Consider the following 9,538-nt stretch of genomic DNA (forward strand, 5'->3'; position numbering starts at 1 on the left):
GGATTTTTCAACCTTGCCGAGGACTTTCTCTAACGGCTGATCAGTTAGAACCGCTATTTGATGAGAATCAAAATAGGGTCGCAACTTCCGAGCAGCCACCACCACTGCATAAGCCACTTTTTCTAACAATGGGTAGCGCGTCTCGGCATCCGTCAGGGTGTGGCTGACGAAATAGATCGGCTGTTGAACTTTTTCTTCTTCCCTTAGCAGCACCGCGCTTACCGTGGCTGGACTGACCGCCACGTATAAGTATAGGATGTCTCCTACGACTGGCCTTGCCAGTGTTGGGAGTTGAGCCAGGTGTTCACGGAGCTGCTGAAAGGCTGACTTTTGTTCGTCTCCCCATTCAATGCCTTTTGAATTTTGGAGCTTCAGCGCCTTGAAGAAAGGGAGCCCTTTGTCTGAGGCTCGTGAGATGAACCTGGACAAGGCAGCCATTCTCCCGGCTAGACGCTGAATATCCCTTTTTGTCTTCGGCTCGGGGAGGTCTAAAGCAGCTTGTACTTTGGCGGGGTTTGCATCAATCCCCCTCTTGCTGACCATGAAGCCGAGGAACTTGCCTGACTTCACGCCGAAGACACATTTCTTCGGATTCAGCTTCATTTTGTATTTTCTGAGGGTGGCGAAGGTTTCGGCTAGGTCCGTGACATGATCTTTTTCTTTTATGCTTTTGACGATTGAGTCGTCAACATAAACCTCCATGTTTCGGCCTTTTTGCTCGGCGAAAACCTGATCAACCAACCTCTGATATGTTGCCCCCGCATTTTTCAATCCGAAGGGCATCATTCTGTAATTGTACAACCCGGAACTTGTTATGAACGCTGTTTTAGCTCGGTCCTCGGGGTGCATGAAGATCTGATGGTATCCCGAGAATGCGTCCATGAAACTGAGCAGAGCATGCCCGCTTGTCGAGTCGACCAGTTGGTCGATCCTCGGCAGCGGATAGGAGTCCTTGGGACATGCCCTATTCAGGTCCGTGAAGTCAACGCACATCCTCCAGTTACCATTTGCCTTCTGAACCATTACAACATTGGCCAGCCACTCCGGATACTGACAGGGTTCAATGAACCCAGCATCTAGGAGCTTATCGACCTCAGCTGCGATGTTCTGGTTCTTTTCGGCGGAGTAGTTCCGCTTTTTCTGCTTAATGGGTCGACTGGAGGGGTCGACATTAAGCCTATGGGAGACGAAGTCCGGATCAATCCCGGGCATTTCTGCGGCTGAGAAGGCGAACACGTCTCCACTGGCCCGTAGGAGTTGGACGAGTGCCGCACGGGTGTTTGGCTCCAGTGACGACCCGATGCTAACACATCTGTTCGGATCTCCTACGGTCAGTTCTATTGACTCGGTCAGGTCATCCGTTTCCATGCTCTTAGAGTTGGATTCCTCGAATTCCGGCCTGCTATCAATATTAGCAGACTTTCCTGACCGCGGCTGGCCATCAGAGTCGTTCGGCTCTGAGGCGGAGTCAGCCTTTTGGCCCCCATCAGATTTCTCGTTGTCTGGGGCTTCATTAGCCGAAACGTCTGAGCCTCTCGGCTTTTTGGCGTTTCGGTCCCGGTGCTTTTCCTCCCCATCGCCACGGTCGCCTCGGCGAGACGTGGATGGCTTGAGGTGATTGCATCGGCGGGCTTCTTTTTGACTGCCCTTTATTTTCTCGGAGCGTCCCTCGTCTGAAACGTATATCATGATTTGATGATACGTGGAGACGACTCCTTGAATGCCGTGAATGAGGGGTCTCCCCATGATCACGTTGTATGCAGATGGAGCATCTACGACCAAAAATTCGGCCATGATATTCCTAGCTGCTCGGCCTTCGCCGATGGTGACAGGAAGTGTAATCTTCCCGTCGGGATACGATGAAGAGCCGTTGAACCCAGACACCGGGTAGGGTGCGGGGTCCAGGTGCTCGGCTCCCATCCTCAGCTGGTCGAACGCTCCTCGGAAGAGGATGTTCGCCCCGCTACCGCCGTCGACGAGGGTCCGCCAGACGTTGCGGTTGGCGATGCCCAGAATGATTACTAGTGGGTCATCGTGGGGGTATACCACCCCCTCACAGTCTTCGGCTGTGAACAGGATGTTCGGCGCCGGTGACTGGGACCGCCGAAGCTCAGCCTGATGAATCTGATGGGTTAGACCCCTCAGTTGGCGTTTGGCTGTGCCTCGCGAGATTCCCCCGGAAATAACTAGGATGTCGAGGGACTCCTTGCCCTGAGGTCCCTTATCCTTCTTCCGAGCGAAGTTGAGGTCCTGCCGAGAATCTTTTTCAGCTTTTTTCTCCTCGCGCCTGTCCGCGAGGTATTGGCTCAGGTACCCCTTGCGGACCAGATCCTCAATCTGGTCCTTCAGCTGGACGCAGTCCTCGGTGCGATGTCCGGGTGAGTCATGGAACTCGCACCACTGGTCCTTTCCCCTCGTCTGATGCCAGGGAGGCAACGGACGAGGTTTTTTGAATCTCCCCTCGTCCTTCGTCGTGCTGAAAATCTTAGCACGGGGAAGGGAGAGTGGAGTGTATGAATCGTACCTTCCCGTGTAGGGAAAGTGTCTTTCCTTCTTCGGCTCGGCAGCAGAGGACGGTTCTGAGGCCTTAGCCTTCCCTTTCCTCTGCGCCGAGACTTCTGGCTGCTGCCCTTTCGGCTTCTCAATTCTCGGACGAGACTGAGACCTGGATCTGTTCCACTCCTCGGCTCGGATGAACCTATCCGATGCTTCCAAGGCTTCCTCCAGGGTCTGCGGGGGATGCATGACCATGAAGTCCAGGAACTTTCCAGCTTGGAGGCCGTTCCGTAGCGCGAACACGGCCAGGCCTTGATCCAGGCTTGTGATTCCGGATGACTCGTTGCTGAAGCGAGTCAGATAGTCGCGGAGGCTCTCGTCCTCCGCCTGCTGCAGACTCATTAGCTCTGCAGTGGTCTTCTCTCGGCGGTTGGCCGTAGAGAATTTGCTCTTGAACTTGTTGGAGAGGTCGTTCCAACCGGTTACGGAGCCTTCCTTGAGCCCTTTGGTGATCCAGGATTGGGCAACACCTTTGAGGGTCGTAGGAAAGTATTTACACCAGGTAGCCTCAGACCTCGGGTTCAGATACATGTGCCCCTCGTAAGAGGCAATGTGATCCTTAGGATCTGAGGTACCATCGTAAGTAATATGTGCCGGGATTTTGACCGTTGGCACATGCTCTTCCAGAATCCACTTCCGGAAGGGCGAGTTCGATGGAACCATGACCGCCTTCCCCTTGTACCCGGCCTCAGGGACCTCGCTCCCTCCTCTCTCGGAGGTGGAAGTGGTTTTCGTCCCCGGCTGAGACAAGGTTGGGTGGGGTCCGGTATCCTCTGGGAAGGTGAGGCGGCTATGCACACTCACCTCCCTCGAACCCAAGCGTTCGTGAACGCTTTGGCGGGCGAATTCCGGGTCCTTGGAGGGCCCCATGGAATTCTGAGCTTCAGAGTGGTCAGAGGGTTGAGGGTTCCTCCTCCTCTCCTTACTGGAGTTTCGGGTGTCCCCTCGCCACCTCTGGCCGAGCTGTCTATGTGGTGGAACTTGTCCACCATCATCCTGACCGATCCTCCTTTTCAGGTTTCTCGGCTGGTGATCATCAGGCATCCGGATTGGAGCCCCTTGAGCTTTAAGGAACTCCATGCAGATGGCCACTGCTCTGGCCACTTCCTCGGTGGAGGGTCCGGAGGGAGGAGTCTCCTGCGGATGTGACCTGGATTGCACGCTATGGCGCGGCGGGGAGTTCCTCGCACCTGAGCCACTCGGTCTCGGGGATGGCCCCGGCTGCCGAGTGTGGTGCGAGGTGTTCTCCTCCTGGAGGCTAGGACCTCTTGAGGCTCCCCTTTCCGGAGAAATGGGGGCCTCCGATTCGGAAGAGGCTTGCTCCGGGGAGGGATAAACCGGCTGGCGTTCCCTCACCGTAATCCGGCCTCCTCCCTTCTTAGCCTTCTTGGAACTCTTTCCACTCTTAGTCATGGCGACTGCCGGAGTGTTTGATGACTGACGCGAAATTTAGTAGCGTTCCCCACAGACGGCGCCAAATTGTTTCGGATGAAAACAATCGAATCTCGGAAGATCCTTTTATCTTGAGGGAACTTGGTCTCGGTCCGAACGACGCAGGAGCCGAGGGTTTCCTGCACAACAAATACACGTAAACTAGCCTCGGGGGGGACGCCGAGGAAGGCCCCTCCGATGCTTAAGTCAGTATATTAGAGAGAGAAAGCTGTGCAAGAGTTTAGTTGCTTGAGGCTTTATTGTCTTTGTCTTTGTCTTTGTCTTTGTCTTTGTCTTTGTCTTTGTCTTTGTCTTTGTCTTTGTCTTACCAAGAATTGACCAAATTGTTGGCTTTTATACCTTGGTTAATGAAGGAGGCGGATTGGGCCCGGAAATCAGTTGGGCTGGGCCAAGCTGATTGGGCCGTTGACTGACCTTGACATGGCTTTGAGGATGTTGATTTTTGACTTTAGCATGTTTGGAGAGTTGAACCTTTGCCTTGGGCTTTTAATTGGATCATTCAGTGACCAGGCCCAATTGGACTAAATTGGACCCAAACAAGTATTACTCCATATAAGTTCGTTGTTTGATGAAGAAATTACAAAGTAAGGAATAATTTATAGTGGTTAAGGAATTAATCGTCATCATAGTAGAGATCAACTCTAACTTCAGCGCCCTTAATTAGTTAATCGTCATTGGTTGGTTTTGGTGGGTGAGAAGTCTACTTTTTTTCTAATCAAATCACAAGAAAACCAATCATAGCTTTATTATATGCTTTCCTTTCAAAAAAAAAAAAAGGCTTTATTATATGCTTCAACCAACTAATGCATGCCTTTAATTAATTAGCATCTAAAAATAATTTCTTGTCTCTTCTAGCTTTCCATCATCAACTTACAATAACATCATGAAATGTAATAATATATCCTCAATAATGTGGCAAATATATATAGTACTCTATAAATTAGATACTAATTAATCATATGCTGTTATTTTGATGGTCACAAGTCTCGCAACATTGAATACATATAAATAATTGAAACTCTATCCTCTTTCGTCTCATAATTTGTGCATTATCTATGTATCACATTATTCAATGGGTTGATATTAATGGTACTTTATCGTCCATTGGTTTTGATTTTAAAATTCAAAATTATAGTATCGTCACTAAGTCGATCTGTATACGAGTTATAACGGTCTAATTTATTACGTACTTTTTGCCTCTCATCATACATATTTTGGATGAAAATATGAAGTAATTATATATCATGGGAAAAAGACGGCATTGCACATTTAATTTTGGAGCAAATTTCAACAAAATAAATAAATCAATATGTAGTATTATAGATCGATGATGTAGATAGCTAGAAAGAGGAAATTCAGACGTTGAATTATAGCAATGCATAAAGGTATTTTCTCCTCCAATTCATGAGAATGTTATGGAAAAAAAAAATTGACTTTAAGTGAAAAAAATGTATGATTTTATGCTAAGATTTTTAATATATACATGCATTAATAAGATGATTGACACCCAAAGATTACGAGATAATATATTCTCTCTTTTTTCAAACCCCACTAATATAATGCAAATATGCCATCCCTTTTACTATTTAGCTGCGAAAGTTAAAGATCTTACGTAAAAGGTGTTACTATTAGTTATTAATTAATTACATTTGAGTCAAAATTCAATTCCTTAAAAGAAGATAAATCAAACTAATTAGTTTAATCGCCTAATAAGGTTTTTACTCATATTTGTACTTAATAGTTTAATTCTGATGCTACAATAGTTGATTTTTAATGTTAGTTCTATTTAATTTATGTATTCCACTTTCTTGTGAACTTGGAAAATGCATTGGAGGTTGTCAGGTCGATGAGCAAACAGATTATGACAAACATATAACAAGCTGAAAAGGCAACACCGCATATATATGTTAAACCTTCAATCTTGTAAGAATAGTGAACTCTTTATTCTAGATTTCGTAATTTTTAGTATTAAACCATAAAGGATATGTATATGTTGAGACCTTTTACAAGTATACATCAATCTTGTAAGAATAATGAACTCTTTATTCAATCTAAATAATACAAGTATGTTAATTTTCCTTCATGAATCGCACTTCGTATGTTTGTTAACTTTTTTAAGGGTGATGCGGGCATATATGTTTCTTGGTCCACAAATAATAGCTCTTAGGATATTGTCTTTTAAGTGTTTAATTAATAGCAAGCAAAATACCATGTTATGCACCTTTATTGCTGTTTTTCTTGGTATATATGATAATAATGTTTAATTTATTTGTCAAATATAATTACATTAGTCATGTTGATGTAACCTCCTTTGTCATACAGCTGGGAACTAAGTTCTTTAATTAGCACCGTTGAAAGCTACAACCTAGCTTAATAGAAATTTCCACATTTTCACAAATTAAAGTTGATTAATAAGGTATAGGGTCTTTATACAAGCCAACATAATCTCATGCATGTTGGATGACTAAGATCCTTATATATTTATTTCTTCTTTACACTTGTTAAATGTTATACAATTATGTAATACTTGTACTATGTTTTTTTTTTCGGGAATAAAAAGGAATATGCAATAAAAGGTATGATCTCTGTAAGAGATAACCTAAAAATATATCCCTACAATAAAATGAAAACTAAAGCGAAAAAGGAAATTACATCAATATTCAGGATTCATGAAGCAATCAAAGGACAAAATAGGGTAGGTATTAGCGACATTACATACAAAAAATAATTACTATCTCCGTTATATATTAGTTGTAAATTTTTTTTGCAACTGAAAAATAATTTCACAAATTTTATGTCTGAAAAATAATATCACAAATTTACAACTAATATGTAACAGATATAGTAAATATAATTAGATGGACACACATGAGTAAATAAATAAATAAATAAATTATATTATTCGATCTCCAATTTATTACTACTAGGGACCCTAGTTTGCATGAATTAGTTTTTTTTTTACTTTTTTATATTACACTTAATTGGGTAAGCAATTGGTAAGATATTGATGATGGTTTAAATTGATATAAGCTTGACGGCAAATCTATATCTATACTTAGTATTTAAAAATACAAACCACACATTACTCATATGCCACATGTCACCACAAATCACTCACATGCCACATGTCACCTTTTTTATCAAAAAAATAAAGTTCATGTCTTTATGCATTCTGTAACTTGCAAATTTAAGTAAGGAAATGAAGTGTTTCAACTACACCAAAATAAAGTCGTAGTCTTTTATCTCCTAAACTTAAAATACAGTAATAGTAAAAAAAAAAAAAAGTTGAGCTAATTAGTCCACATTATATAAACATATAAAATACAATAAAACAATGCTGACTCATATAACACAAATAAGCAACACATTACAAGGAAAATATTCTAAGTAATAACCCGTACATGGAACGGGCCAGAAGGCTAGTTTATTTGACACTACTGACAAATCTTATGAGGTGTCAATTCGATGGATTTCACAGTCTAATACGAGTAAATTGAAAGCCCATAGTTGAGACGACTTCGCTCACTTCATGACAATTGACCAAGTTTAAGAAGCTACTAATTCTTCGTTTTACTAATCCATGTTTTGTACTAATTATGGATTATCTAAAAGTAAATGACATAATTTGGGACCATGACATCTTGTTATATGTTTGTGCAAGTCCAGTTAAATAAACTTGTTTCACGTTTTAAAAATATAAACACTTGTCTATAGTGCAATAATTAAACTTATTTCACATTTGTTAATTTAAATTATGCCTCAAAACAACATGATACAAACTCGACCATCATATAAATCAATCTCTATAATCACCAATCAAGAGTAATATAATTATAAGTGGCAACTTATGACACAACACAAATATATACGAGTCAACTTAAACCTAATTTAATTAGATAAAATTTTATATCTTATAGTTATCAATCTGGTCTTATTGCTTATCCAAATGCACAAAATTAAATCCAAATTAACACAGTCTGTAAAATTATCATTTTTATTTAAAAGTTAAAAAAGGATTGAAATTGAATGGGATTTTAATTTCTTTTTCCAAGTGTTTTCTTATCCTTTTGACTCCTTAGGCACAAGGTTTCTTAGCTACGTAGAATAAAGAAGTTGAATTGAACTTTTCCAACAACTTAAAAAATGCCTTTTTTCTGTTTTAGGCTTAAATGAAAACAATGGATTGATTCATATCAATGTTCTGGAATCTATTGATAATTGTGTGTAGAATTGAGCTATAATAATTGACACTAAAGTTAATTTGTCCTCTATATTGTTTTTCGTGCGTTTCAATTTCGACCACGCCGACAAAAATGACTACGATTTTATTCGTCTTTTCTTGCCCCCTTTCATCTCTTCTACCAAGTATTTTTAAACAAAATTATTGTATACGAAGTAATTTCTTCCCATTATTAAGCCATTATTTGTTATTAAAGGAACTAAATTTGACATACCTTTAAAAGGCAGGGAGCATTATTTTTTTTTTTTAACTTCAAAAAGAGCAAAAAATTGAACTGCAAAGTTTAAAACAATTTGGTGTAAAAAAAAATTAAAACAATTTCGGCCTAGTAACCTCAAAGTTACTAGGTACAAATAAGCTTGGTATGAAAGTATACACATTTTACTTTATTTTGAGAGGTCGTATGAAAGTATACATTGTTGCACACAAATTATTACTCCCCCCGTTTTTAAATACTTGCCCCATTTCTTCATGCGCGGATTTTTAGGAGAAATTAAAGAAATAAAATATGGAGGTAGTGGGGTTGGTGGAAGAAAAAAAATTATAAAAAGCAGAAGTAGTAAAGAGAATTGGAGGAGAGAGAATATATGTTGGGACCACTAGGTGAGAGAAATTGATTAAATATTGTAAAAACTTTCTCAATAAGGAAATGGAGTAAGTATTTGAAAACGACCGCAAATGGAAAGTGAAACAAGTATTTAAAAACGAAGGGAGTACTTGATTAAATGTGTCTTTAATATATTGGAGTACGTATTATAGATCGATATATAGTATGGAATTTAATATGTAATCATAATTATGGTAAGTGAAAAACTACTCTATCTAGTAATGTTATAAATTATAAGTATGTGTTAAAGAGCAATAATAATTTATCTTCTTGAATCTTAATTAATGATTATGTAAAAATATAAAATAAAAAATATAACACTTAGGCTTGTTCACTTCAATTTAATTTCAGTTCAATTCAGCTCAACTCCAATCAGTTCAGTTCAGTTCAGCTCTTAATTTCCTTCTTTCACAAAATATTTATTTCAACTCTATTCAATTCAGTTCAGTTCAATTGAGCTCAGTTCAATAAACGTGAACATGCCCATATGTAAGCGACACAAACACCCTATTTTTGGCAAAAGTGGGGAAGATATAAAATAAAATAGTATTTACCTAATTGTTGCATTAGAATGAGGTGATAGTGTGATATTAAATTACTAATCTTACCTAACTAACTAGGAAAGTAAGGAAACCTCCATGACTACATATTCCGGCCTTTGTCATGATTTACATCATCTATCT

This window comes from Chenopodium quinoa, unplaced genomic scaffold (assembly GCF_001683475.1).
Source record: "Chenopodium quinoa cultivar QQ74 unplaced genomic scaffold, ASM168347v1, whole genome shotgun sequence".
NCBI lineage: Eukaryota > Viridiplantae > Streptophyta > Magnoliopsida > Caryophyllales > Amaranthaceae > Chenopodium > Chenopodium quinoa.